At 41.6% G+C, this 16,679-nt stretch overlaps 1 protein-coding gene across 1 annotated transcript in view; it reads right to left on the reverse strand.

The window, feature by feature from the left end:
• Nucleotides 1-7,571, reverse strand: part of LOC123772422 (uncharacterized) — a 249,805-nt gene extending 242,234 nt beyond the window's left edge. The window contains exon 1 of the mRNA XM_069325898.1: nt 7,487-7,571. The gene's annotated coding sequence lies outside the window, so the exon portion shown is untranslated. The remainder of the gene's footprint in view (nt 1-7,486) is intronic.
• Between the last annotated feature and the right edge of the window lie 9,108 nt (nt 7,572-16,679).

The raw sequence follows: 16,679 nt of genomic DNA on the forward strand, positions 1-16,679 counted from the left end.
GTTGATAAGGCATCATGACATTCGCCGATCATCGCCCCGGTCAGAGGCTTGGGTGAGTCACCAGCTGGGAGTAGGAGACCTGGGTGAGTCACCAGTTGGGTGTGGGAGACCTGGGGTGAGTCTCCTCGAGAGCCAAAGGCCTCTGGTGAGTCCACCAGGGCCAGAACTCTCAGGTGAGTCTCCAGCTAGATGTGAGTGGCCATATGGCACATTCAATTCCCGGGAGGTCACGTCCCACTACCGCTGATGAAAGAGTTGTGGAGGCCGGTGATTGGGTTAGTGGCACTAAGAGGAGGAAACACCCGGACAATACGGATATAAGTGGCTATATGTATTAACAATAAGACTGCCATTGGTCAATACGAAGACAGGATAAAGGGAAATCAATCCAACTTGAAGAGAGAAAACATGATCACTACATACACAATGCTGAAGGTATTGACAAAGTGAAAAGGGAAAGCCTTTTTCAAATGAGGGAAAATAAAAGGACAACAAGACATAAGAAGTTGTTAAACACATCGGACAAAATCTTACTGAAACGACCATACGAGTCATAAATACTCATACTCCGCCCAAGTAAAACAGAAACAAGCAACACTTAGTGGGCCAGCCAGAGGCTTAAGGCCCGCGCAGGAATAAACCTGAAAAAAAGTGCAGCAATAACAATTAAGGTAAGTTGAATCCCATCAGATGCCAGAAAAATATTTATTCTGGCAGAAATTAAGAAGCAAAAGGCACCACGAGACTAAACTCAGCACCATCTTCCCTTGAGACAATACAGAAAAAATTGCATTCAAGCATTACCCCTTTTAGTAAATTACTACCTGCTAACGTAATATGGGGAGTTTACCTTATGGCTGGTGAGAATTTCCACAACACTTCAAAAGTCTACGTGTCGTTCTAACATAGCAATAATCAGCCAACAAAACACTAGCTCCTCCAAACTCCACGAATCCAGGATACCAACTAACATTTAAATGACTGAAAGACGTTTTTTACGATGAGGCTTCCAGCCTCCTTCATAACAATGGACACATTTCATTTAACCTGATGCCGCTGTTCACCAAGTAGTAAATATGAACCCGAAAGTTAAGCAATTTTTGTTGTTGATGCCGGAGGCGATTGTTGGATTCATTCTAGGTAAGGCTGAACACCTCTTGTTGTACTTTTAATTTTATGGAATCCCAAATAAATAAGGCTGCAAATTAAACTTAAATATTCTAAAGCCTACGAATATGTATTATATTGAGCCTTAGCGTGTATTAGCCCTAGGAGTGATGAGAGAGGTTACATTATCATATACTTATGTTGCTATTAAAAACATTTCCGGTTTGCTCAAATTCAAAATTACAAGTCAACTTTCTGGTGGTTCATCATTACATATATTAAGTATTTCGTGAAAAGTACCAATAAGTACTTTTTTCGGAGAATGTGCTGGGTCTTTCTGGCTTTAGGTTTAAAAAATTATCGTCCTAAAGAGCCACGATCAGGAAAAAAAAAAAAAAATTACAATAGTTTTAAAACAGTACTTTAGGATATTTCGATGAACAGATTAAATATTATTTAATAGACAGTGCATCATTTTAATATCCATAATTTTTAAGTAAAAACACACAGGATAGCATACAATACTTGTTTCATACGGACTTGTTTTTCATTTAAAACTCTGTATGAAAGACAGAGTTCGAAATTATACATTTAGCGAATGTATCAGACACTGTAAATCAGAGTTCTCAGTTTGGTTTAATTTCCGATGGAAAATAGTCAGGTGAAATCATCGTGGCGCGAAGCTCATCAGTTAGTGGTATATGAATGAAAAAGTCAGCATGTTTGGTCGTTCATTTTGTCCAATATTTCAATAAACTCCTAATTCAACTATATTGGGTAGTTGATGACTCCGCGCCAAGCGACCCTCAACCCTGTCGATAAACAACTACAGTTCAGTTTGGTGAAACTGTATAGTTGTATGTTATATGTACACGCGAGGTTACAGACTGTAGTAGCACATGTAACCTAAGTAAAAAATAATGCGAAGCTTAACAACAAGTGATGTAGTGACTCACTTCTGTGTGTCTATGATTCTATGATTCTTTTAGATTCTTCTAATTCTATGACCAGGCGACAAAAATTAGGCAAGAAAGAGAAGGGTGGGCAGACTGCATTTTCTTGGACTGTCAGAAAGTTTTTGACACTGTACCCCATAAAAGGGTCAGGTGCTCCAGTGGATAAGGGAGTATCAAAGCAACAGGAAACAGCGAGTAACTGTGAGGGGGGGAAACATCAGAGTGGCGAGATGTCACCAACGAAGGCCCACAGGACTGTATTCGGACCCAGCCTGTTCCTGATACAGTATATGTAAGGAAAGGGAAGGGAACTATCAGGGGAAAGCGCCACGCCATTACGACTATATAGCACTGGGAAGGGGTCAGGATGAAGATTTGGGATGGGAAGGTGGGAAGGAATGGTGCCCAACCACTTGGATGGTCGGGGATAGAACACCGACCTGCATGAAGCGAGACCGTCGCTCTACCGTCCAGCCTAAGTGGTTGGACTCTGATATATGTAAACGATCTTTCAGAGGGTATAGACTCATTCCTCTCGAGGTTTGCTGAAGATGCAAAAATTATGAGAAGAATCAAGACAGATGAAGATAAACAGAGACTACAGGACGATCTGGACAAACTGGAGGAATGGTCTAGAATATGACTACTAAAATTTAACTCAGGAAAGTGTGAAGTGATGAAATTAGGCGAAGGGAGCAGGAGGCTGAACACAAGGTACCATCTGGGAGGTGAAATCGTGCAAGTCAAATAGAGAGAAAGGTCTGGGGGCTGATATCACACCGAACCTGTCCCCAGAAGCACAAATCAAAAGGATATCATCAGCGGCATATGCTAGATTGGCCAACATAAGAATTGCCTTTAGAAACTTGTGTAAGGAATCGTTCAGGATCTTGTATACCACTTATGTCAGACCAATCCTAGAGTATGCAGCACCAGCCTGGAGTTCATACCTAATTAAACACAAGACAAAGAGAAGATTCAGAGGTATGCCACCAGAATAGTTCCAGAACTGAGAGGTATGAGTTACGAGGAAAGGCCGCGGGAGCTAAACCTCACGTCCCTAGAAGACAGAAGAGTGAGGGGAGACATGATAACCACCTACAGATTTTTCAGGGGAATTGACGGAATAATTTGACAGTCAGAATAGTTAACAAATGGAATGCATTAGGCTGTGATGTGGTGGAGGCAAACTCCATACACAGTTTCAAATGTAGAATTGATACAGCCCAATAGGCTCCAGAATCTGTACACCAGTTGATTGACAGTTAAGAGGCAGGATCGAAGAGCCAAAGCTCAACCCCTGCAAGCACAACTAGTTGAGTACTTATTTTTCAGCAAAACATCTTGCTGTCTACCCACTCCGTATATAGTTTTACATATTTCGACAATGTTTACTCTTGATTTACGAGCGCCCCGCAAGTGTTTAGCTGTGAGAGTGTTAAGTATCGTGTGTCATACGACCTGAGTCGAGCAAGTGTTTAGAACCTGGGAGTTCGATAAGTGCTTAGTGAACCTGAGAGTCCAGCATCTAGAGAACCTAAGAGTCCAGTAATTGTTTGGCTAACCTGAGAGTCCAGTAATTGTTTGGCTAACCTGAGAGTCCAGTAAGTGCTTGGTTAACCTGAGAGTCCAGTAAGTGCTTGGCTAACCTGAGAGTCCATTAAGTGTTTGGCTAACCTGAGAGTCCAGTAATTGTTTGGCTAACCTAAGAGTCAGTAATTATTTGGCTAACCTGAGAGTTCGGCACTGTTATGTATGTGTTTACGGTGTTATTGTTCATATTTGTGGAAGCGGCAAACACGCACTTTAATACGATACGATCTACGATAATAAATATTAAAATATATGGCCATAGTCACCAACCACATGTCAGGAAGTGTGCCATATAACTTCCAGACCACTGCCCTAATCACTAATAACCTTTTAATTAATCGGTTTAACTTCAATTAACTCTGTAATCGCATCAGCATACGTCATTCTGTTGGACTATGATGCTATCCTTTAGATATATGAAGGGCGATTTTTGGGGTTAAATGCCAAGTGAACTCGCCCCTATTTACGCTTTCTGGTAGGATAACGAGGTGGGGGAGTTTAACTATGCAGTTATTTGCTTATTTAAATTTTTCTCGTGAGTCCAGCCAAGTGACTTTTCGTTAAGTCCATAATCCTTGTCATTTTGCAACACTGCAATCCATGGTAATATATATATATCAAATTTCTGTAGTATATACGTACAAACGAATCTAAAAAAATTTAATTAAGTATGAAACGAAAATGTTGACAATTATATTAAATATAACGAAAATGTTGTTTCCTTGTTTTTGTAATAACATTCTTAGCCATACTGTCCAGCAAATCCCTGGCTTCGCATACAAATACATTATTTTAGCTTTTCCCACATAAAGCGTAATGCCGCAGCATTAGTATCATTTACACGGAGGGAGCTGCTGGTGGGTGTGTGTGTGTGTGTGTGTGTGTGTGTGTGTGTGTGTGTGTGTGTGTGTGTGTGTGTGTGTGTGTGTAGGTGTGTAGGTGTGTAGGTGTGTAGGTGTGTGTGTAGGTGTGTGTGTAGGTGTGTGTGTGTAGGTGTGTGTGTAGGTGTGTGTGTGTAGGTGTGTGTGTGTAGGTGTGTGTGTGTAGGTGTGTGTGTGTAGGTGTGTGTGTGTAGGTGTGTGTGTAGGTGTGTAGGTGTGTGTGTAGGTGTGTAGGTGTGTAGGTGTGTGTGTAGGTGTGTGTGTGTAGGTGTGTATGTGTAGGTGTGTAGGTGTGTGTGTAGGTGTGTGTGTGTAGGTGTGTATGTGTAGGTGTGTGTGTGTAGGTGTGTGTGTGTAGGTGTGTGTGTGTAGGTGTGTGTGTGTAGGTGTGTGTGTAGGTGTGTAGGTGTGTGTGTGTGTGTGTGTGTGTGTGTGTGTGTGTGTGTGTGTGTGTGTGTGTGTGTGTGTAGGTGTGTGTGTGTGTAGGTGTGTGTGTGTGTAGGTGTGTGTGTGTGTAGGTGTGTGTGTGTGTAGGTGTGTGTGTGTGTAGGTGTGTGTGTGTGTGTGTAGGTAGGTGTGTGTGTGTGTAGGTAGGTGTGTGTGTGTGTAGGTGTGTGTGTGTGTAGGTAGGTGTGTGTGTAGGTAGGTGTGTGTGTGTGTGTGTGTGTGTGTGTGTGTGTGTGTGTGTGTGTGTGTGTGTGTGTGTGTGTGTGTGTGTGTGTGTGTGTGTGTGTGTGTGTGTGTGTGTGTGTGTGTGTGTGTGTGTGTGTGTGTGTGTGTGTGTGTTGGTAGGTCTGTTTTAATACCCTGGAGGTGTGGGTGAAGGATGTCGCCTCGCGAAGTAAAGCCTGATGCTCACAGTCTTCCGGATTTCCTTTGAAATCTTCGTATAAATAAGCAAAAAAAAAGTTGGAGTTACACTCCCTTACAAGTCCATTTAATGGACTTACAATATTCTAATGCACATCTATTCTAATGCAATATTCTTACATCCGTATCAAAGTCGCTAGTATCAGCAGTAATGTTGATACGGATTTGCTCAAACAATCGTCATTAAAATTGGATGTACAGTAATTTATATTTTCATATCTGAGATAACTCATAAATAACTAACAGCTAAACTGTGGCACCTTAATAACTATTACCTACTCTCTTGACTTTCAAATTTATGTTAATTATGGTAAATGCATTTTATAGTTAAGTGCTAAAGGATTGGAGTCAATATGACGAGGCTTTCGGTGAGAATAGCTTGAGCTTCCTCATCCCTTTGTGTGTATTTTACATCAATAAACTTATTTCAATTTCTCAAGAAGCTGCAAAGTAAAACGAAATGTTACTTAATGTTAATATAAGCTATACCTTGTATATTTGAATTTAAGTGTTTTAAAGTCTCAAGTCAGTATGTTGCGTATCTGAATGGTAACCTTGAGGAAGAAACAGATACAGTATAACAAAATCATAAGATATCCTTATCGAAGTTACCTAAATATATGTATACAACTGTATTCATAATAGCAATACGAAATCTCTAACTACTCAGCAATTCCTAGCAATAATAGTTATTGTTTAAACTGCATACATAAAATCTGCATAAAGATAAAAGATACATTATAAATATATTGTATAAATAATCTGCATCAGGTCAAGTCTTTATCCTGGTAAACAATGTCTACTGTATTATAAAGCAATGTCTACTGTATTATAAAGCAATGTCTTCTGTATTAAAAGTACTGTTTGAGATTTAAACAATGTTTACTTTATTGTAAAAAAAATATTGTACTGGTTTTGTCAACAAATGAATTGATTCATGATTGACCGATGTCTTATAAAGTGTTACAATACTGTTTATTAAGTATACTTTGTTGTATATTAGTGTTTTATATTATATAAATTTATGTACATATATGTAGGAATATATTACATTATATATATATATATATAATATATATATACAGTATATATTATTAAGCACTGCAGCTTAATATTTAAACTGTCTATAATATTATAATGCTTGATAATTTAACATTGTTTACTGTATTATAAAACACTAGATATTTAAACAATGTCAACTGTATTATGAAGTGATTGCTTAAGATATAAATAATGTATGTTGTATAATAAAGTACTGCATGAGACTTAAACAATGTCTACTGCATAATAAAGTACTGTACTGCTTGACATTTAAGGCTGATAATTTTTTATCTTCAGAGAAAGGAATGAGAGGTGAGGATTACAGGTCAGGTCAGAGGTCAGGCTAGGCTAGCTAGCAGGGGTTTGTTTTATACCAGAATAGTAAGCAATATTAATTTTGTGCATTCCAATTAATTTTCACAAGCCAAAACCGACATACTCTTTTTTTCTATATTTTTATACTCTATGTATATTTTAGGGTTAGAAATAACAGTTAACAGAGAAAAATAGTTGTAGTAGGGAAGTCCGGGTGAAAGTATTTGTTATGCATCTTGTATATAAAAAATAGCATGTTATGGATGTAGATATGATACATTGTTGGCATTACAATGGTTGGGTCCAGAGGTATCACTAACGAACATTGCCTACACAATACTGGTATTCATTTCACGTAGCTTTTTGTACATTTAATTGCTCTTTTCAAACATCATATACAATTCAAATGCATTTTTTTCGTCCAAATATATTCCATAATTACCAAATATTTCAATTTGAAAAAAGTAAGCCTTTCCTATTGTCTCACGGAGCCGAGGTGAGAGCTGGCCATGCATGCTACATATTTACCTGGATTTACCTGAGGGCCATCATCCCTAGTGGCCTCGACGGGGACCGGGACCCGGCGAGTTGTCAAAAGTCACCCTTGTTGTTCCTGAAGATTTTTTCCAGCTGAATTTTGAAACTGAAAATTGTCTTGCCATTGTATCCAGCAGGTAGGCGGGTTTAATTAAACTTGTATACTATTCTGACAATGCCACTAACCTTATACAGCAGTGAACTATTCCGCAACAGAGGTGACGTGTTATCAGCTTGGCAGAGATGTAGGAGCTGTTGTCTGCTGAACCACCACGGGCGAAGTGTATTATGGTAGCCGCCACGTCACGACCTCCACCAATCCCAGGCCGCCACGTCACGACCTCCACCAATCCCAGACCGCCACGTCATAATGGCCGTCAGCCTCTACCCAGATTTGCCCGCCAAATTTGTATATAATGCACTATGTATCTATATAATGTCCTTCAGAAGGGCATAGCTGCTTTCGAGAAAGCACAACAACGGGCAACACAAATCATTCCAGAACTCAGTCAACTCCCGAACCAGGAATGGTAGGAGGCCGCAGGGCTGACAACACTGCAACCCAAGCATAACAGCGGATCTCATCGAGCCTCCTAAAATACTGAACTGTTTGTAAAATGTTGCTTCAGACCATTTCTTCAAAAGCTCAGATGTAACACAAACAAGGAGCAACGGTTTCAAGCTCAACAAGCCACAATGTAGGACTGAAAAAGAGGAACTGCTTTTACACCCGACAAGGGAAGATTTCGACAAGCCTAATAAGCCTCCTGCCCCATAACGGGGAACCAAACCATAAGGTAAAGTGATTATCAAGAGAAAGCAATTAAAGGTGACCAATCGCCTGGATAATCGGGAATTGAACATCGATCAAGTAAAGATCAGTGTTAAGAATATTACATTTGTAAATATAATTACATCAGAGGAGTTTTCTTTTCATCTACTAAGCTAGGTCGGATTTCAGGTTGTTTTGTTGGGAGTATTTCGTCAGGAGTGGTGAAGGGGAGGTGTTACGACGAAGCGAGGTAATTAGATGGATGGGTCATTACTCGCAGGCGGCTGAGAGGCTGTGATGAGGCAGTTTTCAATTTGGTAGGGGTGATGGATGGTTGAGCAATTACCGTGTTTACCCCCCACCGGGCCCTTCTTTCCCCCAACACACACACACACACATACACACACACACCTGACCTAACCGCTGCTGAGTGTACAGTGCTTGGGATTCGTAGTCCAAGGAACCAGTGATCGATCCCTGACGGTAGCGGAAACAAATGGGCAGAGTTTCTTTCACCCTAATGCACTTGTTCACCTAGTAGTATATAGGTACCTGGGAGTTAGATAGCTGCTACGGGCTGCTTCCTGGGGATGTGTATTCACCTAGTTGTGTTTGCGGGGGTTGAGCTTTGCTCTTTCAGCCCGCCTCTGAACTGTCAATCAACTGTTTACTAACTACTTTTGTTTTCTTTTTTCCCACACCACAGACACACTCACCCCAGGAAGCAGCCCGTGACAGCTGACTAACTCCCAGGTACCTATTTACTGCTAGGTAACAGGGGCATTCCAAGAGCTAGTATAGTACATATATGTACTAAATTTAGCCTCAGATATAGAATTCCCGTCATACGTGTGTATGTGGCAGTATAAGCACATGCACAGGCACATAAGCTCGTGTATACATACTTGCACATACGTAATCAGGATCAAACACAAGCTTAAAAATACTATTCGCGCCTTAACACACAAACAGCCTCTTTAGTCCGGGAATGCCTTGAAAAGTACCATCGGGAAAACAATAGCATGATACTGGCTGACATCATACATGTACGAGGCTAGTAAAATACTTCCATCGTGCCTCACTTCAGCATAACCACCTGCTCCACTTTTATTATATTATTTTTTCTTGCACAGTTTTGGTGAGTGAGCAACAGATCATGTCTGACTCCTGTTATCAGGCTTAGAACTTTTTTTTCCCGTAGCTTCTTTTCCCTAGAAGATGAGTCGCTAATTGTATTCCAGATCTCCAATTACTGCCGGGTGAACAGGGACAAACAGTTAAGGATTTATGTCTAGACGACTTTTCCTATCCAGGACTCGAACTTTGACAAAATCGATGGCGAGGCGTTGAGCGAGCGTGTTACCTCCCCGTCTCATGGACTTTCATTCCCCCACCTTTATCACTACCTCCTCCCTCCTCTTCAACGGCAGACATGATCTAATAACCTCAGCTGGTGAAAAGCCCTTCAGAACCCCCTTCTTCCCAAAGCAAAATCCCTTATGAAACATAATTACTTCTTATTGTGCAGGAGGCAACGGGAACCTCATTGCGTCGCTCGTGGAGTGTTTTAGAATGCTGTTTGTGACTTGCGCTGACTGTGGGTGAGGCGTTAAGGAACAAGAAACTAACACGAGTGAAAGTATAGAAGAGAAACGAAAGTGTAATAAGAGAAGTTGATATTCAGCTAGGCCAGGGAAAAAGAACGTAAAGAGGAAAAATGAGAGAGAAAGTGTAAGGAGAGAGGGAGAGAGGACAGGAGGGATTAAGAATGAGTGTAGGAGGAAAGGGGAGAGTTATGATGGAAGATGAGAGACCGAGAGGCAGAGGAGAAAAAATGTAAACTAAATAGTGGACTTTATAGGAATGGAGTCACACAGGTGAGACGGCTTGTTAGTCTATTTCCTTGTACCTGTAATTCTGAATATTGGCTAAAAGCTCGATGTGAGGTAAACTAAGTAGCCTCTTCATAATTATATTGGCACAATGCACAAAACGTTTCACGCACCATACCTACGTCAATATTTACCTTAATGAAGGGAAACCATATCCCTGCTGAAAGTGTACACTTGTATCATGTGTATTAAGATATGTGTTTCCCCTGCAAGTTGCTGATGTACATTTACTTTGATGATTTAAACACGTGGCTGTCTCAGTGTATTATGTGATAATTTGTAGTTTTTCATTGTTCTTACCTAGATAACAAAAACTAATTGAACGTGTCTTGTGAAAACGTAGCAAGAGAAAAACGCAGAAATATATGTCAATCGCAAAGTTATTTCAGTGCAATAACATTAAGTGTTCTGTGGTAGCGGGGCTTGACCGCTGGGTTCTTAAATTATTCCCAACTGCACGTTTAACATGCGTGAGATGTTTTCAGACAGTAAGACAGCTAGTGACAGAAGGACAAGTACAGACGGAGCCTAGCATCATTATTCAGGACAAGGCGAGGCTCCAGCTAGCGTTAGCAACAGAGGGAAGACTCCCTCGACCTCCCTCCCCCGAGGCCAAGACTCCAGCAGCGTCAGCAGGAACAGGAAATGAGCTTCTTTAACTCTCCCTAGAACAAGACCCAAGCAGAATCAGCAATGGTAAGAAAGGACCTCGCTGGCCTCGGTGTCTTTCACTTAATTCTGGAGCCTCGAGTGTACAGCCGTCACCAGCACCAGTCCTCTCCAGCACTCACAATCACCGGGAGAAACTTTGCCGCGCTTCCAACATCGCCCACAGTTTAATGGTGAAATGAGCACCGTTCCTTATGGTACGCTATCCGAAGCCCGAGCGGAAATATTTCCGGACAAGTCCAGGGACATCCATCTCTATAATGGTTGATTGTGGTGAAAAATATAGCTTCGTTATTGCTTTACGAAGGAAAATTGAGGGTAGGAACCTTTTCTTGACGAACGGCAGAATGTTTCACATCGTTCGCCTTTTGTACCAAAGATTCTGCTGATGACATGGCATTCCAGACGTTTTGTCGGTGAAGCCAATGGTGAGTTAAGAGACAAGCCAGCTCCACTACCAGGACCACTGGTAGTCCTTGCTGGTGACCCTCCTGCGCCCATCATGTAAGAGGAGGCCACACCTTGTTTGTCTTACCCAAGTGGAAACAAGTAACACAGGGTGATGTTTTTTCAGATTTAGCTACTCAGAACGAAGTGTCCATGTAGCACGGGCTATGGTGAGCCCGTAAGGGGGGGGGAGTGATAAGCCAGTACGTTTATATAGCACTAGGTGCGAGAGAGGTGAGGGTGGGGTGTTGAGGTAAGGGTGCTGAGGTGAAGGTGTAGTGGGTGGTGAGAGGTGAGGGTGGAGATCTCGTGAGAAGTGAAGGTGGAGGCGTGGTGAAGGTGGAGGCATGGTGAGGGTGGAGGCGTGGTGAAGGTGGAGGCGTGGTGAGGTTAAAGGAAGGAGAGCGAGCTAGTTAAAATTCCCGCAGAGAATAACAAGCAGGGGAGCAGAGACGGGGTCGACTATCACAACAAGCAGACAAACCCACACAGTCACACAAACACGCGACATAAATAAAACACTAGAGCCCCATGAGAATGTCTCCCTTCGGGTGAGCAAGGCAGCTGCACTTGTCCCGTTCATCTTTTGTGGAGGGTGTAAATCCACACCAAATATGTCCCCTGCTTCGTCCCTGCCAGTCGCCTAATCTCCCGGCCCTTTACCGACTCTGTCCCCATATATATATCTTGCCTTCTTTGCGGCCAGCGATGAAGCAGTAATAGCAATATATTTGGTGATAGCAACCTCGGTGCCCGCCCCAGTGTGAGGTGGGATGGCTATAAACTGACTGATACCGCCCGGTGTGCTCTCTCTCTCTGGCTCTCTCTCTCTGGCTCTCTCTCTCTGGCTCTCTCTCTGGCTCTCTCTCTGGCTCTCTCTCTCTCTCTCTCTCTCTCTCTCTCTCTCTCTCTCTCTCTCTCTCTCTCTCTCTCTCTCTCTCTCTCTCTCTCTCCTTCTCTCTCTCTCTCTCCTTCTCTCTCTCTCTCTCCTTCTCTCTCTCTCTCTCTCTCTCCTCTCTCTCTCCTTCTCTCTCTCTTCTTCTCTTCTCTCTCTCTCCTCTCTCTCTCTCTCTCTCTCTCTCTCTCTCTCTCTCTCTCTCTCTCTCTCTCTCTCTCTCTCTCTCTCTCTCTCCTTCTCTCTCTCTCTCTCTCTCTCTCTCTCTCTCTCTCTCTCTCTCTCTCTCTCTCTCTCTCTCTCTCTCTCTCTCTCTCTCTCTCTCTCTCTCTCTCTATCTCTGGCTCTCTCTGTCTGTCTGTCTGTCTGTCACTCTCTCTCTCTCTCTCTCTCTCTCTCTCTGAATTAACCACTAGAGGTTATAAAGGTGGCAATACGGCAAATAATGTTTCACTAAATGGCACAATTTAATAATATATTAAACACGGTAAAGCACCAAACGACTGGAAACAAGCGAATGTCACATGCAAGTTTAAGAACACTGGAAATATGCATTAAACCACCATCCTTCTTGTCTGACAACGGTGATAGCGACAGCCTCTCTGTGAATCATGACAATTTGCATCATGCGACGTTGTTATTGATTCACAATGGTTGTTACATGCTCGTTCACTTGTTTACCTCTAGCACCGAGTACCAATACATTCAGGCATCTTTGATGCAATTGTAACTTCCATCTGTCTCCCATCGTTAGGTTTCAGGTCATCTGCAGAATGGTGTCTATACTACTTTTTACTACTTTTATACTTTTTCTATCAACTTTTACTTTTTTATCAACTATGTGTGTACTCACCTAGTTGTGCTCACAAAGTTGTGCTTGCGGGGATAATTAAACTCATTAAGGAATTTTCAAAGTCCCCATAGTGTCCTCTCTTGAAATCGAGTTTATCAACTGTTTCAGTGTCCCCATTCTCTTCAGGATTATATCGCAAAGGATATTTAATTTCCACCAGGACAGGATCACTCTTTCCGAAAGAAAGAAGGTACTAGATGTCAAATATCTCCTTTAGGATGACTATTAGGATCAGTACTGACGGAACATCTCCTTCACTCATTCTTGTGGAGTGCTTGACGTGTTGATACATGAATGTCTCCAGAATGAGGTTTACAAATCTGCCTGTCCAAATGTCCTCTGTTCTTACCTCATAGGTCTCCCAGTCTATTGCCTTAAAGTTGAAGTTCCTCAGTACCAACAATCGTGACTTATCTCCTTCTGCCCTTACTACAGTCTCTCGCATGACCATTATGAAGCCCTCTCGTTTGTCATCCAGTTCCTCCTTTGTTGTTGCTTGCTGGTGGGCTGTAGGCATTTATGATTATCAGTTTATCATCCTAATTCCAGACCGGCAGTGCCAACATGTCAACTTCTCGAGGGTTTTCGATTATTACCTCTTACCTTCAGGTGTTCTTTCACCAGCACAGCCACTCTTTCCCCCTTCCTAGTTTTCCTGTCACGTCTACAAACTGAGGAGCCGCTTGGGAATACAACCTCATTTAAAATATTTTCTTCAACTTTCTTCTCAGTTAGTGCGACAATATCTGGGACCTTAAGCTGAATTATATCTCTTAGCTCCAGTATTTCGGATCTCACTCCATCTATGTTGGTATATACAATTTTCAAGAACATGTTCTCTTTCCCTTTGTCCTTTACTCCCCCTTCCTCTAATGATTTTGTTGCTTTGTTTTTATATACCATTTCACTAGCTTTCCCGTCCCGAACACTTTGTTGACAAAATAATTTATTTCTTCTTCATTTATATTCCCATTTAGAAGTTTTTCTTCATCGAGGTTTGTTTTCAGTTTTTCTGTGGGTGTGTACTCACTTTGTTGTGCTTGCGGGGGTTGAGCTTTGCTTCTTTGGTCCAGCCTCTCAACTGTCAATCAACTGATGTACACGTTCCTGAGCCTATTGGGCTCTATCATATCTACATTTGAAACTGTGTATGGAATCTGCCTCCACCACATCACTTCCTAATGCATTCCATTTGTTAATTATTCTGACACTGACAAATTCTTTCTAACGTCTCTGTGGCTCATTTGGGTACAAAGTTTCCACCTGTGTCCCCTTGTTCGTGTTCCATCCATGCTAAATAGTTTATCTTTGTCCACCCTGTCAATTCCCCTGAGAATTTTGTAGGTGGCTATCATGTCTCCCCTTACTCTTCTGTCTTCCATGGAAGTGAGGTTTAGCTCCCGTGGCCTTTCCTCGTAGCTCATACCACTAAGTTCGGGGACTAGTCTGGTGGCATGCCTCTGAATCTTCTCTAAGTTTGTCTTGTGTTTAACTAGGTATGGATTCCAGGCTGGAGCTGCATACTCCAGGATTGGTCTGACATAGGTGGTATACAAGGTCCTGAACGATTCCTTACACAAGTTTCTAAAGGCGGTTCTTATGTTGACCAATCTAGCATATGCCGCTGATGTGGGGAGAAGCCCACATCCTTTTGATGTGGGCTTCTAGGGACAGGTTCGGTGTGATATCAACCCCAAGATCTTTCTCTCTATTTGACTCTTGCAGGATATCACCTCCCGGATGATACCTTGTGTTCAACCTTCTGCTCCCTTCACCTAATTTCATTACTTTACACTTTCCCGAGTTAAACTTTAGTAGCCATTTTCTAGACCATTCCTCCAGTTTGTCCAGGTCGTCCTATAGTCTCTGTCTATCTTCATCTGTCTTGATTTATTTATTTATATTTATTTATATATACAAGAGTTCTTTTATTCTTGTACAGCCACTAGAACGCATTGCGTTTCGGGCAAGACCTTAATCCTAATTTTCACGCACACACAGGAAGCAGCTCGTAGCACCTGTCTAACTCTCAGGTACCTATTTACTGCTAGGTGAGCAGGGTATCCGGGTGAAAGAAACTCTGCCCATCTGTTTCCGCCTCTGCCGGGGATGGAGCCTGGACCTTTAGGACTACGAACCTCGAGCGCTGTCCACTCAGCAGTTAGACCCCTATCGGGCCGATTCTTCTCATAATTTGTGCATCATTAGCAAACATTGATAAGAATGAGTCTATACCCCCCTTGGAAGATCGTTTACATATATCAGAAACAGGATGGGCCCAAGTACAGAGCCCTGTGGAACTCCTCTGGTAACACCTCGCCACTCTGATGCCTCCCCCTACACAGTTATTCGCTGTTTCCTGTTGCTTAGATACTCCCTTATCCACTGGAGCATCTTACCTTTTACTTCTGCATGATCTCCAACTTTTTTTAACAGCCTTTTGTGAGGTACTGTGTCAAAGGCCGTAGATAGTCCCCGTGGCGCAGTGGTAAACCATTCGCCCGGCGCTTCACGAGCGCTTTGGCCTGGGTTCATATCCTGGCCGGGGAGGATTGACTGGTCGCCAATCTTTAACTGTAGCCTCTTTTCACCCAGCAGTGAATAGGTACCTGGTTGCTAAACGATTTGGTGGGTCGTATTCTGTGTGCTAGTGGGCCTCAGAATTCGGCTCAAAAATCACGTTCAGGAGTCAAATTTCCAACATTTGAAATATTTTGAAAACAGCAGGGGGGTTTGGGCAAAATATGACCCATTACCGTTTTCAGTAATTGGTATATTTTCGGTATAAAAAGTCGTAAGTTGAAAATGGAAATAGGTGCAGAGAGTCAGAATTCGGCTCAAAAATCACGCTCAGGAGTCAAATTTTGGACATTTCAGATATTTTGAAAACTGCAGGGGGGTTTGGGCAAAATATGACCCATCGCCGTTTTCAGTAATTGGCATATTTTCGGTGTAAAAAGTAGTAATTTGAAAATGAAAAAAGGTGCAGAGAGTCAGAATTCGGCTCAAAAATCACGCTCAGGGGTCAAATTTCCGACATTTCAGATATTTTGAAAACTGCAGGGGGGTTTGGGCAAAATATGACCCACCGCCGTTTTCAGTAATTGGCATAATTTCGGTGTAAAAAGTCATAATTTGAAAATGAAAATAGGTGCAGAGAGTCAGAATTCAGCTCAAAAATCACGCTCAGGAGTCAAATTTTGGACATTTACGATATTTTGAAAACTGCAGGGGGGTTTGGACAAAATATGACCCATCGCCGTTTTCAGTAATTGGCATATTTTCGGTGTAAAAAGCCGTAATTTGAAAATGAAAATAGGTGCAGAGAGTCAGATAGTAGTGGCTTTACAAGAATGTAAGAATTCTTTATATATATATATATATATATATATATATATATATATATATATATATATATATATATATATATATATATATATATATATATATATATATGTATATATATATATATATATATATATATATATATGTATATATATATATATATATATATATATATATATATATATATATATATATATATATATATATATATATATATATATAAGGCTTTTCGACAGTCTAAGAAAATGCAGTCTGCCCACCCTTCCCTTTCTTGCCTAATTTTGTGTGTGTGTGTGTGTGTGTGTGTGTGTGTGTGTGTGTGTGTGTGTGTGTGTGTGTGTGTGTGTGTGTGTGTGTGTGTGTGTGTGTATGTGTGTTAGCTTCGTCTCTGGGTCTCCAGCTTTTGCTTGTGTGACGTAGCAACCCGAGCCTCTTGCACTCTCATTTCAGAGTTTACTGTTAGAGACCAGTTAGAAACCCTTAAACATTTTACTCATTCTACTTGT

Source organism: Procambarus clarkii, chromosome 17 (genome assembly GCF_040958095.1).
Source record: "Procambarus clarkii isolate CNS0578487 chromosome 17, FALCON_Pclarkii_2.0, whole genome shotgun sequence".
Taxonomy (NCBI): Eukaryota; Metazoa; Arthropoda; class Malacostraca; order Decapoda; family Cambaridae; genus Procambarus; species Procambarus clarkii.